The following is a 19,977-nucleotide window of genomic DNA, read 5'->3' as shown; positions in this document are numbered from 1 at the left end:
GCTTATGAGTTTATAGAGCACTCTAATGCATCTGTGAAGGACTGTCAAAACAGGAAGATGAGGGTAAGACAAGAGCATCCTCTATTAGGAACAGGGTACTTGGTTCTCAAACGGTGAGTTACCTGTTCTGCCTCTTACAGAAAAATGGTCTTGGCAAGTGACCATTCTTTCTCTCATACTCTCCACATCTGATAGTGATAAGTATTAACTCTGCTTCTTATGACTGCTGCAAGGATAAACTATTTTATAATTATAAAGCACTGGTGCCAATACTTGACTGGAAGCAAGAACTGAATTGATGATAGCAAAGACTCTTACTAGTTTTTATGGGTTTTAGTAAGAGGAATTTCTGACTGTTTCCTAAAACGTATTTAAGGTTAAAAGGCCATGAAATTATGCTTTATTTTGCTTTTATAAATTGATTAAATATCTGCATGTAAGTTGAGTGATTTTCATATACAATAAAAGTACCAATTCTATTCATAGGAATTCCGAAAATCAATTTTAGAGCCAAAGCTATGCCTGCCATTAGATTAAAAGGCATCATCTCTGTTCAGCACACATGCATTTCTCAAACACTTGGTACATCATTGGTATTTAGTAATATTTCTATAATGAATGAATAAATTAATACCTAAGATAATTAATGATATTTCCAGAAGTATGATGTGATTAAGTTATCTAACTACTTGGATTCTCAAGTTGCCCCCATACAAGTTGACCATCTTCATTTTCTTACTGAATGTGTTCCCTGTAAAAGCAGATGTAGACCACTGAAATGTGATTCACCCAGCATTTACGCATGTATAAATTCACTATATACTTTATTGTTGCTAATTGTTAGTCTCTCTGTTACTTCAAGAGGTACATTTACACATCATCTGTGATGTTTTAATCATGTATGATAGAAACCAAGGTTATAACATACCATACCATACTCAAATTTTCTATGATGGAAAGGGCATGTATGAAAAGTAAATGGGAACTAAATATTTAAGCTGGGTACAGTGGTGCATGACTGTGAAATCCCAGCACTCGGGAAGGCAGAGGCAAGCGCATCTCTTTGAGTTTGAGGTCAGCCTGGTGTACAAAATGACTCCAGGACAGCCAAGGCTACACAGATAAACCCTACCTCAAAAAGCCAATACATAGTGGTTTTACAAAACATCATGGGTTTTCTAAATAGAAAGAGTTTATTTTAATGTTCTTCATCTCAATATTTTGTTGCCAACCAACCATTATTAATTCATAAGGAAATTTTTAAGGCATAGTGTGTGGAGATCATTTCACTCCTGTGTCTGGTTCACTGACTTTCTGAAAGACAAATGGCCTTACTGAGACTTTGTTCCTATACTAAGATCGCAGAAAGGCTTGGAAACCATAGTCATAACTTAAATATTTTGAACTTCCTTTATAACATGGATAAAATAAGCACACTACTACACTAGCTTGAATTTTGCGTGAGGTGATATGTATAATTCTATTTGTGTTGGTATATTCTGTGAACATAGGCTACTCCTTGACCGTCAGATTTCATTTACTTCTAAGCTGTTTAGAAATTTATTATTTGAAACATAACTAATTTAGTAAGTGTGACTGAAATTAACCCTAACATGCTCCAAACCCTGCTGTGCAAACACTATTTCAGTGAAAAAAATCTCTCCTTTTTCTAGCCCTCCTTTGAGTTGGATACTGTGCCTGGTCCAGAGGAAGTATTAGTCTTCAAATGTCACATGACCAAAATGACTCCAGAACATTCCTCTGGGTCAGTAATAAAATTTGGAGATCTATTTCCATGAGTCTTACTTGTCAAGATTTAGGGGGTAAACTAGTTCTTGAATCCTGATAAGTGGGATGGAAGTGGGAATAAAGTAATAATACTGATAATGGAATGTCTTACTTAGGAAGGGAGTCAGGTGCTACGGTGTGTGCTGTACATATTGTCTCATTAGTTCTCAGTACATCCATGAATAAGGAGACCAAGGCTGAGAGTAACATGCGGAAGATCACATTCTCAACTATCCCAAGTAGAGTGTCCTGGCGCAGCACATGTACTCCCTTCCCCTCTCACTTTCTCTCTCTCTCTCTTCCACAACACCATTCTGCTTAGACTGGCACATAATTGTCCTGGCAAAAAAAGCCATATACATTAACACTGCTGCTCTGTTGGGAGACAAGAAGCCTACTTTCCTTAGGTTCAGGCCACACTAACCTCACCGTGTTATTCAGTAAAAACAATACATCACTCTGTCATTTATCACTGTGTCAAACCCTAATTGCTTGTAAGTTCAAGAAGGAAGGCACATGATTGGTTGCCACGCTTCAAGCCCTGAGCTGTGTAGGCAAGGTGTTGTGATACTGTTTTATATTTCTTGATTTGTTGTTGTTGACACTATTTTGCTGTTGTAAATTGAGTGATTTTCAAACACAGTAAAAATACCAATTCCTCCATTCATAAGAATTATGAAAACCAATCTTCTTTTGTGATTTCAGATTTCTTAGTAAATGGAACTATATGGACAGGACAAAGTAAAGCACAGAGAAAACATCCTAAAATCCTATCAGGTTAAATAGAATCTTAGTTTTCTCTGAAAGATTCTACCTCTGCAGGATGTTTTGAGAAAATGACATTTATACAGAAATTGCCCTGTGGAGGAAGAAACAAGAACATAGAGTCATCACAAACATTGTGGCTCATAATCCTGAGAACAGAAAAAATGACCTTTCCAAAGGCTTCAGCCTATACAATTCAAAATAAAATTTTTTTTGGTGTGAAAATCTTCTCTAACTCCAAGCTATTATTTCAATAAATATATTGGAATTGAAAACTATTGTAGCTTAAGCTTGAAGTCTCCAAATGAAAACTGATCTGTGCTGTGGAAAGGTTTCCCTGAGGCAGCGTGGCCTCATAACCTTTTCCACCATTGTTTCTTTCTAGTGTCAATAGATAGAAAACTGCAGATATTCACATCCAACACTTTGGAAACATTGGTTCCTGATGGGTTCACTTACAGTTTGGGAAAGACTCCATTGACTAGACTTTCAATAGATTGTCAAACAGCAGCTTTGCTTTCTCAGCTTACATTGTATAGGAGCACCAAGGGCACTATGGACATTCAGTGAAAAGGAACACAATTTGGAGAACTGAGGATTTTCTATGATAGACAGCATGAGGGTGTCTCATATGGATGAGGGAAATCTATGTAGTGCATACTAGGACTCTGTTTTTTTATTTTTTTAACAATTTTATTAAATATTTTATTTATATATTTATATTATTACATATATATACATACATACATACATACATACATACACACACACACACATACACACACACACAATAAATTACCTACAGCAAGAAGAACTACAAAACAATCATGAAGTATATTGGACTCTGTTTTGATGTGCTCAGGTACTCTTTGACATTGCTGTGAGTCTTGACTGTTCGCCATTACTGATAAACCTTATTCATAGAAAACTAAGGTTGAATCAGTAGGTAATAGAGAGAAGTAGCCTTACTTAACACAAGAAGAAACATCTTAAAAACTGAACTCTTGGACATTGTGAGAAGTGACTAAAGCTTTAGATGGCACAAAAAGGACTACAGTGTTGGGTTCCTTAGAAATTAATGCATGCACATGAACTTGATGAGTTCCCTTCTCTGTGCACCCAATATCCTAGTGATTCACTGAAGGAAGACTAATGTCGAGTTAGATATGTTGTCACCCCTCACATCCTGGAGGATTCAGCTCATTAACTCTCTACAAGATAGTGCCTCCTGCTATATCTTAATATCTTTCATTGTAGATAGTAGCAGATTTTTCTCAGCTAGAATTCTTTATTGTGAGCTTTTTCCTTTGCTCTTCACCACAGGTTGACTTTGGCAATCATTAGGAGACATGGCATGTCTTTGGCTCGTGAGGAAAATACAGCTTTACAATAAAAAGACAAAGCAGGGTCATTCTTATTTTATCTTTTGTGTATATGCCCAGATAGGAGATCTTGCTGTGGTCAAGTGAACAGTAAAGGGAAAAGAAATGCCATTTCAGATTGGGAATGACACAGACCCCCACACTAGCAATATTTAAATAGGAAATGTAAAGTTGAGCTGTGGATTATGATCTTTTTTCCATTCAAACAAATTAAGATTTACTCTCCTTCTCAATGTTCTTTTTGTTGTTGTTGGTTGTTTTTATATTTTGGATGGTTTGTTGTTGTTGTTGTTGTTGTTGTTGTTGTTGTTGTTGTTTGCCAATGTCTGACATTCTCTCCTGGTTTTGGCCTTTCCACAGTCACTTCACTGTGATATTCTGAATAGACATTATTATCATGTAAACAACTTCTCCAAACCATTTCTTCATTTAGATTCTACATATGATAATTTCCCCCTCAGTTTTCTAAAGAGAAGCTCAATGGCTCTATCTATTAGACAGTGGTGTCCCCTATCTCTCTGTGACCACTATTGCTCCTAACTACTGAAGTTTCTTTTTGCTTCCAAGCCTTTGACACCTCAGTTTTCCTGAAATGCAACCTACAGTGAACTAGTGAAACAAATGAAGTGCTTAACATAGTTGTCCAGTATAGATGTTTACTCATTCACTTATTCACTTCCTCATTCATCCATTGCATATCACACTCATTCTCTTGTTCAAAGAACTGGAAAAAAACTTTATGAAGGAAATGGTACTCTGGTGTGGACTTAATGATTTAGTTTTATTTAGCAAGCAAATGAATTGTGTGATTTGCAAGAATGGGGCAATGAGAATCATTTCAAATAATAAATATATTGGGTTTGGAATATTTATAAGTTAATATAAAAATAAGTTATGATCTTTTTTTAAGTTTTCCAATTTCAATTTTATATTTTTCTTTTATTGGAAATAGATTTTTTTCATACAATCTTTTGATTATAGTTTCCTTTCTCAACTCCTCTAAGATGCTCCCCACCTCACTTCCCATCCAAATCCACACCTTTTCTGTCTCTTGTTAGAGAACAAGGAAGCATCTAAAGAACAGTAGTAAAGTAAAACAAGAGATACCAAAAACAAACAAAGTGGAATCATATAAAACAAACAAGAAAAAGAGCAACTGTATCCAAGATGGCGGAGCTGACCAAGCATTGTGTCTTACTCACAAGACTGAGCCGAGGGACCAGACTAGGAGCTACAGAGTACAAGAGTTAGAGTGCCCCAAGTAAGAGGGGTCCACACTTTGGGGAGCATAGGTGGGTCTGGTCTCAGGCCATTCTACTGGTCCATAGAGGAGTCCCTGGTGCCCTCGGGGTGGATGCTCAGTCCCCAGAGTCTGGACACATACCTGCCTGCCAGCTGCATTTGTGCTCTACATCTCAGACTCTGTGCCTTGGTCTGAATCATGGGATGTAGAGCACCAGTGTGTGGGTCTGCTAGCCCAGGGGAGACCCGAGGGTGTAGAGCACATGTGGATCTGACCTCAAGTTCCCCCCTCCCCCACCACCAATCCAGACCTAGAAAGTCAAGCATGGTATGTACTCATTAGTGGATATTAGACCAACATAGATGTCCTCTGAGAGTCTCCACTCATTGGGGTATCAGGACAGATGCTGATGCTGGGGCTCTCAGTTTGACTCCAGGTGGGAATGGTATGGAAGAGTGGGGGGGATGGAAGGACTCAGAGGGTTCTGGAGCCAACAAGAAGACCACCAAAGCCGACAGATTGGTCCCAGGAGGGGCCTGCACAAACGGCTGTACCAATCAAGGACAATGCATTTAGTAAACCTAGACCCCTTGTTCAGATCTAGATAATGGGCAGCACATTCTTAATGGTTGCAGGGAAGAATGGGGACTGCCTCTGACATGAAGTCTGGTGCCCCAAATTTGTTCACTTCCCCTTGGTGTGGAAGCCTGTGAGCACACAGAGGAAGGGGAAGTAGGCTATCAGGATGAGACCTGATAGTCTATGATCATACAGTGGGGGAGGAGGTCCCTTTCTGTCAGAGGTCTAGGGGAGAGAAACAGGGTGAAAGAGAGAGGGAGGGTGGGAAAATGTAGATACAAGTGAGGGGATAACAATCGGGATGTAATCTGAATAAATTATTAAAATTTTAAAATTAAAACAAAGAATGTAAAAAAAGAAAAAGAACAAAAGGTAAAGTATTAAAATACCACATAGAAGCAGAGACATAAGTTCACACATGCATGAAACCAATAAAAACACAAAATTGGAAGCCAAATATATGTGCATAGGACCTGTAAGGTAGTAGTCGTAGTGTCGTAGTAGTAGTAGTAGTAGTAGTAGTAGTAGTAGTAGTAGTAGTAGTAGTAGTAGTAGTAATAATAATAATAATAATAATAATAATAATAATAATAATAATAAAACATGACAAAAATTGTGTAACCAAGAACCTTCAAAGGTGCCACTGAGTTTATCTTGTGTTGCCCATCTACTGCTAGGCACAGGGTCTTCCCTTAAGAGTGGTTTGTATTCCCAGTGAGAGTCCATTGGGGAAAACTTATATTTCATTTGTTAGTGGATATCAACTGATTCTGAGCTGGGGGTGGGGAGCATGTGTCACTTTCCCGCTCAGAGCTGGGACTCCATTTGTCACACCCATACAGTCCCTGCACTGTCACTGTGAATTCATACATGTGTCTGTCCTGTGTTTAGGTTTTGTTTCCTTGGTATCCTTCATCCTCTTGCTCTTACAGTCTTTCAGCCTCCTTTTGTGCATGGTTCCCTGAGCCTTGAGTAGAGGGATTTGGTGAACATATCCCATTTAGGACTGGGTGTTTCAACGTCTCTTACTCTCTGCACATTGTCTGACTGTGGGTCTCTGTATTCCCATTTGTTCCCATCTCCTGCAGGAGGAAGAATCCTCCAATAACAGCTGAGCAAAGTACTGAGCTATGAGTATAGCAGAGTATCATTAATAGTCATTTTATTACTACATTCCTTTAGCAGAAGGGTAGTACTGGCTTTTTCCTAAGTTCCTGGCCTATCTAGTTGTTGAAACATCTTTGTTAAGACACATTTATATCACTTCAGGTTGTACTTAAATGATGTCGAGTGCCTAGACTATTTTAGTGATCTGTTGTTTTCCTGGCTATGCTGCTGGGTATATAAAGATACAGGAGGGTAACTATCTGGTGCACTTGCATCTACTTGTGAAACTGGATTCACAGCAGAATAAAAGAGCAGCTAAAGATTCCCACAAGGTTTCTGGCTTCATGTGCTTTTCATTCTTTGACAAGGTGATAAATTCTAAAAACTTGGTTTATAAAGTACATCTGCTGCTTTTCAAACTTAACATTCACATTGACTCACACGTCAGTGAAATACCGATGTCTTTCAACATCATGATTCAGGCGCTCTTTTGAATCCTTTCTGCAGACCCAGAGTGATTCTTTCAGTGTCTTGCTGAATTGTGCCACAGAAACTGCAAACTTCCAAAGCTAAACAACGAGTCTCTTCTTCAATGTGTTCCTATTTCTTTTTCTGTGTCTTAAGCTCACCACCGATAATAATTCAAAGAAACAGAGTCTTGTTATTGTTTTCTCCTTTTCTTCTTACTTCATCTTGGTACATGTGTTTTACCATTCCTAACCACACTGTCATGTCTGATTTTGTCCCTCTGTCTCTAGTCTCAAATTGCCATATCAATTTATCTTTGACCATTGAATTATCTGTTTACATGTCTGATTAGTAAATAGTAGTAGATATTAATGGATAAACCAGATAGCAATAAAGAAGATAGTGTGTATCTGTAGAAAAGATGGATTTTTGGATATAACATTTTTATTAATTCCTTGGTAATTTTGTAATTTTTCAAAGTGTTTGATCATATTCATGCACACCCCTGATCTCCCAGATGCACCAGCCTTTCTTTACCCACCTACTTTTGTGTCTTCGTTTTGTTTTTTAATCCAGAGGGTCCTGTATGTTAGCAGTGTGACCATCTCTGGAATACATTGGACCTAACTCTCTCCCACCAATTATCAGTTACCGATAGATCCTCAGCTCAGGGTGCGACTTCATGCACCATGGTGGGACTTTTCTCTGGCTTGAGCTTGCAAAGGTCTTATGCATGCTTTCAGAACTCCTTCAGGCTCACATGGACAACCGCTCTACTGTGTCTTGGAAACACTGTTTCCTTGCAGCCATTCGTGACCTCTGGCTCTTAGAAAGTGGCTCTGGAAAGCCACTGCCTCTCCTGTGATGATTCCAGAGACTTAGGAGCAGGGAAATGTGGTACAAATGTCCCGTTTATGGCTATGCACTCCACAGTCACTCATTTTCTGCACCTTGAGTGGTTGTTGGTCTCTGTTAATTGCTGTGTAGCACAGAAAGAAGCTTCTCAGATGATGTTCAAGATGCCCTAGTCTGTGGGTATAAGAGTAATCAGTAGAAGCTGGTTTAATTCTATATCCCATCAGCACAGTGAGATTAGTAGATTCTTCCTCCAGGTTCATGACATCTCTAGCCACTCCAGGGGGTTCTTGGTCCCTATAACTGTGCCAGGTTTCGGATTTATGTTGTGGAGCAGCTGGCTTATAAAATGTTCTGTTGAACCATATTACATTGATTTCTTCCTTCCAAAATTGGTCAGTGGAATATATTTTCAATCTCTAGGATGGTGGATTGATTTATCCAACCATTTTGAAACTGACTTACTACAAAAATAAGTGTTTCTGAGGAGCTATTGGTAATTGATAATTCCTGGGAGAGAGAGAGAGAGAGAGAGAGAGAGAGAGAGAGAGAGAGAGAGAGAGAGAGAGAGAGAGAGAGAGAGAGAGTTAGAGCCAACATATTACAGAGACGGTCACACTCTGAAAAAATTGATCTTCCCTTAATATTCTGTGCTTCAGGGAGGCTTGCATCCTGGATGTATTTGTTATGAAGCACCGGAAGCCTACCTCATTTTACTGCAGTCTGAGTCCTTAACACTGACATTCTAAACCTGTTTATTTCCATGTATACTATTCTTTTTTCCTGGTTTCTTTATTTATTTTCTCTTTATCCCAAGAAGATATTTCAATGAATCCATGTAAAACATGTTTCTCTAAGTACTTTGTCATCTCCATTTTCTACATTGCTGTGAAATGACATGGAGTGTGTTGTGTGCCTGTTCCTGGGGAGACGTGAACAAACATCAGCTGACCCCAAATAGAGAACAGATGATGGACGAAAATAAGAATATCACCAAAGCATAAATTCTATTGCTATGACTTACAGAAGCAGAAATGACTCCTTCAGCTGTATTACCAAATCCTCCCAGGCATGAGTGACATCTCACCAAGGCAAAGGCTGAAGCGCTGCCCAGCCAGCAGGAAGTTCAACAGTGTCCTCTTTAAATAGCATAGTCTCAAACCCTGCAAGCAGCTCTTCTTGTGTGTGAGAGTATCTTTGCTGTCCTTCAAGGTTGGGAAGTGAGGGGCCTAGTTCATCTGGTCAGTTTCAGGGACTTCCTGAAGTCTTTGCATTATTTACTTCCTAAGTTTAAGGAGCCTACCTGCAGGATGGAGTGTCTCTCCTCCCCTTAGGGTATTCTAGCTTTCTTCCATCCTTCCTTCTTTCCTTCCTTTCTTCCTTTCTTTCTATTTTAATTGATCGATTAGTTGATTTTACATCCTAACCGCCATTCCCCCTCCCTCTTCTTCTCCAAGTTCATCCCCTCTTCCCACCTCCCCGAACCCCATCCACTTCTCCTTTGCTTTTCTTTAGAAAAGGACAGGCCACCCATGGATATTGACCAAACATGGCATAAAGCTGCAATAAGCCTTGGCATCTCTACTCTTATTAAGGCCAGGCATGACATCCCAGTAGGAGGAAACGGTCACAAAGGCAGGCAACAGAGTCAGACACAGCTCCTGCTCCCACTGATAGGATTCCACAGGAAGACCAAGCTACACAAATGTAACATATGTGTGGAGGGCCTAGGTCAAGCCTATGCAGTCTCCCTGCTTGGCAGTTCAGTCACCTCCTTTTTAAATCCTGTGCTTTAATGAGATTCCCCTAAGATGATCATAGGAAGCTGCTACATGATGAATAACAAACAATCTTTTCTTCATGAGTCATTGCTTATTATTTATCATGTGCTCCCTCAAATAATATAATAGAGGATTTTTTTTTAGTAAGAGCAATTGTAACATCTATTATTCTTTTCAAATTGCTCATTATCCCCAGTACAAGAAAGACCATTAGATTTCTCAGTACAAGAAACCTTTATTTAAATAAGGCTTAAATCACATTAGTTCTTACTCTTCCCTGTAGTGTAGTGTAGGGAAAAGAGTTAGCATCTGTCAAGACCAGTGCCAACGAAGATGATCTGGTGCATGTCTTGACTTCTAGACTCACATTTTTCTTCACCTTCTCCAGAAATAAGAGCCAAGTGAAATTAGTTTCTACCATCAGGGTGTCCTAGGGATGACTGATTTTAGCAAAATAAAATAACAAATATTAAATATTATTTTTTCTCATTAACACAGGAAGTTACCTGTTTTAAATCTCCCTTTCCACAATTTAAAACAAATGGTTATGTCTAAGTCATTAAAAATTAAAAGCAGAACAAGAACAAAACCAAAACTCTTCGGAGGGTTGGGGGTGATGGCTCAGTGTACAAGCCTGAAGATCTAAGATGCCAGCATGGACATAAAGCCAGCGTTTGGATGTGTGTTTCTGTAATCCCAGCGCTCCGGCAGTAAGCCAGCAAGCAGAGAGTAGAGACTCTTTGCAAACTTACAGACAGTTGGCCAGGCCCACACAGTGACAAACAGCAGAGAGCCCTTGCCATAAACAAGGTAGAAGGCAAGAATGAACAGAAAAAAATTTCTGACCCCTACATAAGCACATTAGCGTGCACGCGCGCGCGCACACACACACCCCCCCCACACACACACACACCATACATATACACATATTACACAAAAAATTTTTTAAAAATCAGGATCAAGTCATAACTTAATTACTTAACTCTGACCTTTTCCTGGTCCTTAATATGGCTTCCAGGCCTCTCTAGCTTTAGAGAATTCCAATTGCAAACATCATCTCAAAAAGAATCAAGTGCAATTCCTGCTTTGATCTTATTTGGCAAAGCTTCACTCCTAGCAATTTCTGTTTTCAAATGGGAATTATCAATAAGCTCTAAAACATTCCTAGAAAGTATTATTAATTTAATGTAGACTTATTAGTCATTTAGATAATGGGAAAGTTTGGATACAGATTCAATTATCAAGGCCCTTCATATTTTCAGCAATATCTGAATCCGTAAGAATGGTCCATTAATTACCTGTATTGTCAGACAGAGTCACTTGGGGAGACTTTGGAAGAAAAGAAGTATTCATTAGTGGAAAAGAAAATGGGTGGGGGTTGACTCCATCATTTCTCTGTTTCATGCCAACTTTGAAAATGGCCTCACTGCAACTACTAACAGCAGATTCCAGTAATTGCTGAAGATTCAATAATGGGTTTAGAACACAGGCTATGGGTCAAACTGCCATGCACAAATGTAGTGGCTGCTTAGAATTCTCCCACAAGATATGCTTCCTCAAGTTAAGGAAAATTTTCTAAATTTTTGGATTCAGTTTCCTTAAGCTGGGTACAATAATTGGCCATCTTCCTTGGATGCATGGTCCTTTCCATGCAGCAACAGGTGTTTGCTTTGACTTATGGTGCATTTTCCTTATTGGTCAAGAGTAATCCTTTCAACTTGTTGATCCCTAAAATGCTTTGAAATTCTTGAGGTGATGAAGTGTATACCATGTGCTTTGATACCAAGATCAGAACCTCTTATTGTAACAACTCTGAACTTATTAGTCATGTATTTGTTGTACAGTACCAATGTCCCAGGCACCAGAACACAACAAACACTCAAAGATGAGCTTAGTCCTAACACAGAAGACTGAGGCATACAGAAGCACTTACAATATCATATGTTCTCTTTGGTACTGGGCACTTGTATTACCATGTTAATTACTTTTCTTATTGATGTGACAACATCTCTGGGAAGAAGCAATTTAAGGAAGGATGATTCTATTTTGGCTCAAGGTTTGAAGGTACAGTCTATCATATTATGGGAGGCAAGGTGGCAGGAGCTGATCATCGTTATGTTGGTAGAAACTTGCTCACATCTGGATAAATGGGCACTCAGCTGTTTCCCTTTTCATTCTGTGGTGAATCTCAGCCCAGCGGATAGTGCCATCTCTATTCAGAGTATGTACTAACCTCTTAATTATTTCAGCCATGCCCTCACAAAAACACTAGAAGGTTTACTTCAGAAATACTTAAGCATTTCTTTATCCAAACAAATTGGCAATAAAAATTCACCCATATTTATATATGTATATATCAATCATTTAATATATAATTATATTCCACATATAAAACCATGTATACAATATTATATCTAAAATCTATAGATGTATAAATATACAAATCTATAGATGTATAAATAAATACAAACAATATATAATATATAATAAGTGTATAATATAATACATATTATATAATATACATTATATGAAATGATATATAAATATATAAAAATAAAATATATATTTATATACATAGATAATTATAGGTATAGATACACAAGACAGGTGAAAATATTGAAGAATAGACAGCATAGCTAGTCAAATACTTGGAAAAGCAAAGATTTAAAACATGGTAGCTTGCTTAATGTGTTCATGTTATAGACCTATTCTGTTTGTTCTCACAGGATTCTGAGGAAAAAATAAAATAGCTTACTCAATGTTGCAGAGTCTCTACCATTTGATCATAAGTTGTCACCTGCCATTGCTTTTGCTTTATTAACACTGTCACCTCATTTTAGGACAGTATAGTAGTTAGCATATGCTGTGCTTTACTGACTCTTCCATACCTTAGATTGAATATTAAAAACTATGTGACCGCTGGCAGTACACTTCACTTCTTCATATCTCAGCTTCACAGGAAGTAGAAATCATATCTTCAGTAGGAAGTAACTATGGTGGTTTGAATGAGAAAGGCCTCCGTAGGCCCATAGCAAGAGATACTTGTAGGAGGTGTGGCCTTGTTGCAATAGGTGTGGCTTTGTTGGAAGCATTGTATCACTGGGAGTGGGCTTTGAGGTCTCAGATGTTCCAGCCAGGCCCAGTATCTTACTGTCCTCCTGCTGTCTGATGATTCAGATGGAGAACTCTCAGCTCTGTCTCCAGCACCATGTCTGTTGCACCCCACCATGCTTCCCACCATGATGACAATGGACTAAACCTTCATACTGTAAGCCAACACCAGATAAACACTTTCCTTTATAAGAGTTGCTGTGGTTATGCCTGTCTCTTCACAGCAATAAAAATCCCAACTAAGACAGTAGCCTTCAAACAAGTAATGGAATTTTCCATTGGCTTAGTTCATGGACCGTGGGGTGAGGCTTCAATAAATACGTGGTGAGGGGTGAATATGTATCCCTTGTTAAACAGATTGAAAAAAAACACTTATAGAATGCTTAAGAAACTTCCTGATACAATTAAATGTTCAATTAACGACTGATAATTTGGTTATATTTCTAGTTTTACAGTTATTGCTGCTTTTCTAATCAAATATTCCTTGCTCTATGAAGCCTTCTTCCAATAGAACACAGCCTTTCAAATCAGGACATTCAAATATTTATGCTTGCCTGAGCTCTCTTATTATACAGCCCCTTTCTTGGGTTTTCAATGATTTATATATATATGTCTACTCTCTTTTAAGAGACTGAAGATTTAACTTGATCGGTACTACATATATACATTTTATGGCTTGCACAGCAAGTAAGCAAGCTGGCATTCTGACACCTCAGCTTTTAGTTATTGCTTAATAATATTTCTATATTTTGTATTAGTGGGCTTCTGAGTTTTAAATTGAGACATAATAAGTTAAGGACACACACACACAAACACACACACACACACACACACACACAGAGAGAGAGAGAGAGAGAGAGAGAGAGAGAGAGAGAGACAGACAGACAGACAGACAGACAGACAGACAGACACATAGTCAGAGAGATCAGAAGATCTGGGGAGTTGTGTTTGTTTAGAGATGCAGGAAAGGCATGGACACTTACATGAGCCGTGTTTCTTTCTTCTCAGAACCACTTAGACGCATGTAGTGGAGACATGTAAGAGCAACAGGAAACACAGCAAGGTAACTTATATTGAAAATGACAACACTAGGCAAGCAAAGGCAAAGATGATTAAAGAGCAGCTCTCTCATGCAACAGCTCTTTGGGAATTAAGCTTTAGAGCTATACCTAGGATTTTCAAATGATCTGTGTGTGGGGGGGGGGAGGACACAAATGACATGAGCATCAAATTCTAAATGAGACTCACTCAGATTTCAGAAAGAGTTTCTCTCTTTAAGACTGGATTAAGGTGAGACATGGCAAACAATTTTTAAGTGCATGCCATTTTTAAAGTGAATGCTCTATGAAGCGATTCCCTAGGGAATGATTCAACTAGGTATATGGATGTTGTGATGGATGGTAAAACAATATGCATCTTGGAGTTAGACAGCTTCTGCTCTATCCCCTTGGAAGACTTTGCTACATTCTCTGAAACCCAGTGGAAACACTTGGAGAGAAAGATTGTGATATGGTGTTGAATACTAGGAGAGCTCATCCTCTTCTTTAGAATACAGGAGACCACACTTCTGCCCTCTTTAGAGTTTTGCTGCTGTCTGTAATTATAGACACTGGGCTATGCTCAATGAAGAGCCTTGACTGAGCTCTCTTCCTTGTGAGGAGCCTAAAGTGGAGCCACAGTTTAAAGCATCATGTGCATCAGTTGCAGCATGGGGGACAGCTGCTACACAGGACACTTTGTTAGTTTACCAAATTTTCTTACTCAGAACATAACCAACTGCTTAGCATAGTTGATGGCCCTTGGTAGGAACTAAGATTAGCTTTTCTTTAGGAGTTTTTGGTAGAGAAAGTGATGATAGTGAGATGATTTGGCCTAAGTAAATGCAACAGTGAATTCAGTTTGAGTCTTTGCAGGCATCTTTCACATAGTTCATAACTGAAGTGTACACCCATATCTGATACTATTTGTTTTACTCAGTGTCATGACTATTGCTATCTACCAGAAAGTAGCCAAATGTGAAAATAGTCTCAGTAAAACTTGTATCATTCTTTGTATAGGGAAGAGGCCTCCTCCATCTACTTTGGCATGGCTACTGCTCTTGCTTCGATCACCTTATTGTAGGTAGTGATGGCAATGACTTTCAACCTTTGGAGAGACTATACATTGAAGAATTCATTTAATCTATGCCTGGATGTCTGAAATGCAGAATCTATAAGATCTGTGTTTTCAACTGATAACTTTGGAAGTAATATGTTCTGGTGCAATGGAAAAGAAATATGCAGTGTAAAAGGCCTTTGACTCACCCACAGCATATTCTTTGCTATTCAAAATTTTCTTAGGCTGTATGCTCCCTCCTACAGAACAGCGCTGATGTTCAGGATTTAGGGTACTCTAAATGGAAATGGATGTCACATGTGTACTTTTATACATATGAAGGCATGACAACATTTTCTAGAGAGCTATGAGGATAACATGGGTTTGTGGAAGAGTACTTCTCAAATTAAGAGAGTATAGGTATATTGAAAGCAACAGATGGCCAATACAGAAGACAAGATAGCCATGTAGAAATACTCTTAGGGTTTCTTACAAGAGCTGTCATGGCTGGTCTGCATATCCCACACTATATCCAAGCATATAAATCACTCTGGATTCTAAGAACCAACTTACATATTCTTCTCTCAATAATAAAGGAATTTAGATTTCTCTCTGTTTGAAGCAAGCAAGTGAATATAGGACTTTTCATTAACCAACGGGCTAATGTAGAGTCTAAATTCAGCTAAGAGTTATGAATCTTCTTCAGGAAGTCTAATAGATCTTCATATGTCCCGATGACTAAGTGTCTTAATATCTGCTTCAATGGCGGGGTAAGAATCTTCCTGGAGAATTAGTACGAAGAAGCTGAATCAGTTCTTAACACAGTCTGTTATCATCTGTGTTTCAAGTCTTCACTGCCGTGGTATCAGTTACCAAGTGAGTTCACTGTGGACCACACACATAGAGACTAGCGTGAAAATTCAAACAGACCTGGGAAAACAGCAGCTACTTGAGTGAGTTCAACTAGGAAAAGATTCAAATCTGTAAAAAAAAAACGCTGAATGAATCAGAACTGACCATCTAATTGATTAACAATGTACCAGATGGAGAAAAGAGACCGCAGGGTTCAGGTCAGGAGCTCTGACTTTATGGCCACCAAGTAATTAAATGGTTGTGGGTATTAGTGCAATGCCATGTGGTTGGACTTAGTAATGTAACACTTTAATTTGAAATAAGAAGCATTCCTGAAAGAAAATATGACCATTTGTGCTGAAATAAAGAAAACATTTATGTATTCTGTAAGCAATTAGGATAGAAAAAATACCTATATATCCATTTACATGTGCATGTGTGTGTGTGTGTATGTGTGTCTTAATGCTAGCTGTTGAATTGTTAGAAACAAATTTTAATATAATGTGACTTTACCTCTTTTTCTTTATATGTTTGGAAAAGTTGGTGTACCTGAGTTTTCCAACCTCCCATCTAGAGATTTCACCACTAACAATACTCAGCCCAAGGTTCTAGTATAGAATATAATAGTGCTGAAAATATTGAATGGAGAAGCATATTAATCTAATGATTTTTTACATGGCCCCTGAAGACACGCTATCACGGTATAAGTGCAGCGTTACTACTTATAAATGCTCTGTAGCAAGTCAGTCTTGGCGTACTGTGAAATCTCCCAGTGTCTGGTTCTTATCTGTAAGTTAGAGTGATAATTGCACTTATGAAGTGATGAGTTGGTGAGACTGATATATTTTTCAGAAAGTACTAATTGAGTTTCTACTATAATCCTCTCACTTTTATGGGTGCTGTCAGCAAATCAAAATAAAGAGTTCCTACTTTGGTGTTCACTTTCTGGTAAAGTAACAGGGGTAACAAGAAGGGAGAAGGAAGTTTCAGAAGAGAGGAAGGCTTGTGGCAGAGAAGTGGATAGGATATGCAGTTGTCCCTTTTTCCACTGCTGTGACAAGTACCTAACAAGGAACACCTAACTTTGCCTTACAATTTGAGGAGGATACAGTACACGATGGTGGGAAAAGTGTGGTGACAAAAGTGTGTGATAACATGTCACATTGCATCCACAGTTGGGAAGCACAGTGTCAACAGGAACTGATATAGGCTATCAAATCTCAAAGGTCACTTCCGCCACCCCCCAACCCCAGCAAGAATCTGCCCCTTAAAGGGATCACAATCTTCTAAGATAGAACCACCATCTGGAATCAAGTACTCAAACACTTGATCCCATGGAGGACATTTCTCATACAAATTATAACAGATGCTTAATGCTCATTCAGAAGGGGAACTAGAATAGACACCGGAAGTGCTTGAAGAAAGGGCACAGGAGCTATGCCATAGAGGTCCTCTGAAAGACACCGCACAGCAGGGCATCTAAGCAGATGCTGAGACTCACAGCCAAACTTTGGGGCAGAGCAGAAGGTGACTTAGGGAAGAGTTGGGGCATAGAAGGACCTGAAAGGGACAGGAGCTCCATAAAGGGAACAACAGAGCCAACAAAGCTGGGTCCGCGGGGACCTCCAGACGCTGATGCACCAACCAAGGACCATGCATGGGAGAGGACCCAGACCCCCTGCTCAGATGTAGTCAATTGACATGACAGTCTCCATGTGAGCCCCATAATATGGGGAGTAGGGGCTGCCTCTGACATGGACCAGATAGCCCACTCATTGATGAGTTCCTTCAGGTGACCTTGGCAGCCCACAGAGGAAGAGGATGCAGGCAGTCCTGTGATAGGCTGGGGTCAGATGGTGGGGGAGGAGGTCTCCTCCTTGCTGAGGACTAGGTGAAGGGAGGAAGGACAGGATGAGGGAGGGAAAATGGGACCAGGATGAGATGAGGGAGGGGGATACGATCAAAATGGAAAGTGAATAAATTAAAAATAAACAAACTTAAAAAAACAAGCAAATTACAACAGATAATTTAAAGTGAGCTTTGTTCATATGCAGATTCATAAAGGAGGTAAAGGAGGTATGTAGCTTGACCTTGACAGTTCCTTAGCAAAAGACCCAGACAAAACAAAGCCTTCATTTGGAGATTGCCTGCCGTATTTGAGGAATGGAAATAATTCTGTGTGGCTGGAGCAGAGTAGATGTTGGAAGACTAAGTAGGAAATAAGATGAAAGGTTTCTGATATTGTAACTTCTGGACAACTCATAGGGACCTTGGTTCCCACTCTGGGTTAAATAGATCACGCTGTTGATTGTAATCATAGGAGTGATAGGCTGGGAAATTCCTTGTTGTTATTGTAGAACATACAGAGATCAGTGTGGAAGTGGGGATGCTTGGTGATAAAGCCATGCCCCTGAAAGTTTAGTTCCATTTTTCATGGTCCTTCCCAGCTAGCTTATCATACATATGAACTTGAGCAAGAGTGCAAGCACTAATGATTACATCACTTCTGGTGACATCTCTGAGGTCCAAGGCCAGAGATGCCAGTAGATGAACCAGATCTAGATTCCTCTAATGTGTTTTGGAAGACTATCCAGGGAACTCCAGGCCAGGGATATCTGCTTTGCATTTTGAATGCTATAAATATACTTTTTCAGTATGTTAAATCACATATATTGGGTAATTCTTGTAATGGTAGCTCATTTGATCAATACAGCCTGATAGAGGTCTTGCCACTGCTCAGAAAGGAATGATACTCTCTCATCAGCATCCCAGCTAACATTGTAGATGGTAAGATGATTACTGGGTTTGGGTTATAAAAGAAAGTAAATATAAAGGACAACTTTATATATGAATAATTATTAGAGTGGGGTTGACAACTAAAATTGAGAAAAACCTGGGTAGCATTGTTGGGGAAATGTCATTATTTATTATTTATTTATACATTAATCCATTAATCTGATCTGTTGCACTGAGAAACCTGCTACACAGATGAATGTATGGAAGAAGGAATTGACTATGTGTGTCAAGTTTGAGGTAAAAGTCTGAGCTAGAAAGTTACACTTAAGAGTTGTGGTGGCCTGAGTGAGGACGGCCCTCCTATAGGCTCATATATTTGAGCTGTAACATCTAGTAGCTGTAACTGTTGGGGAAGAATTAGGAGATGTGGCCTTGTTGGGAGAGGTGTGTCACTAGGCATGGGCTTTGAGGATTTAAAAGTCCATGCCCTTTCCTATTCCATTTCTCTGTGTGTCTCTTAGTTGTCTCAACATATGAACTCTGGGCTACTGCTCCAGTGACATGCCACCCTGCCTGCTGCTATGCTCCTGTCCATGATGGTCATGGACTCACCCTCTGAATCTGTGGATCCTCATAAAGCATATTCTTACATAAGTTGCCTTGGTCATGGTGTTTTGTCATGGCAATAGAAAAGTAAGTGAGACAATATACTAAGAAAATGGACATATACATGCAAAGGCAGGTGGATCGCTGTGAGTTCGAGGCCAGCCTGGTCTACAAAGTGAGTCCAGGACAGCCAAGGCTACACAGAGAAACCCTGTCTCAAAAAACAAAACCAAAAAAAAACAAAAACAAAAAATAAATCTGTAATATTAGATTTGATCTCTCAGAGTATATGTATAAATAGAGAATTGAAATAAGAATTGTATACCAAGTGACTTACATATTAATAAGTCAAGAAGAAGAATAAGAAATTTAAGAAAGGACACTGAGAAGACATAACCCATAAAGCCAAGTGTCAAAGGCCATGTGAAGACTTGGAAACTTAAGAAAGCTTATAAAGGTGCAAAGATCAATCCATTTAAAATGCAGGCGGAGGGAAGGAAACATTTTCAGTGAAATTGTTGAGTTGCAGCTCCTTTTGGCTTCTCAAGGGAGTGATATAAGTGAAGTTAGATTAGGCCATCTTCAGCTGAGAGCGGACAGAGAGCATGTG

Source organism: Acomys minous, assembly GCF_964271855.1.
Source record: "Acomys minous genome assembly, chromosome: 10".
NCBI lineage: Eukaryota > Metazoa > Chordata > Mammalia > Rodentia > Muridae > Acomys > Acomys minous.
This window is presented reverse-complemented; position numbering follows the sequence as displayed.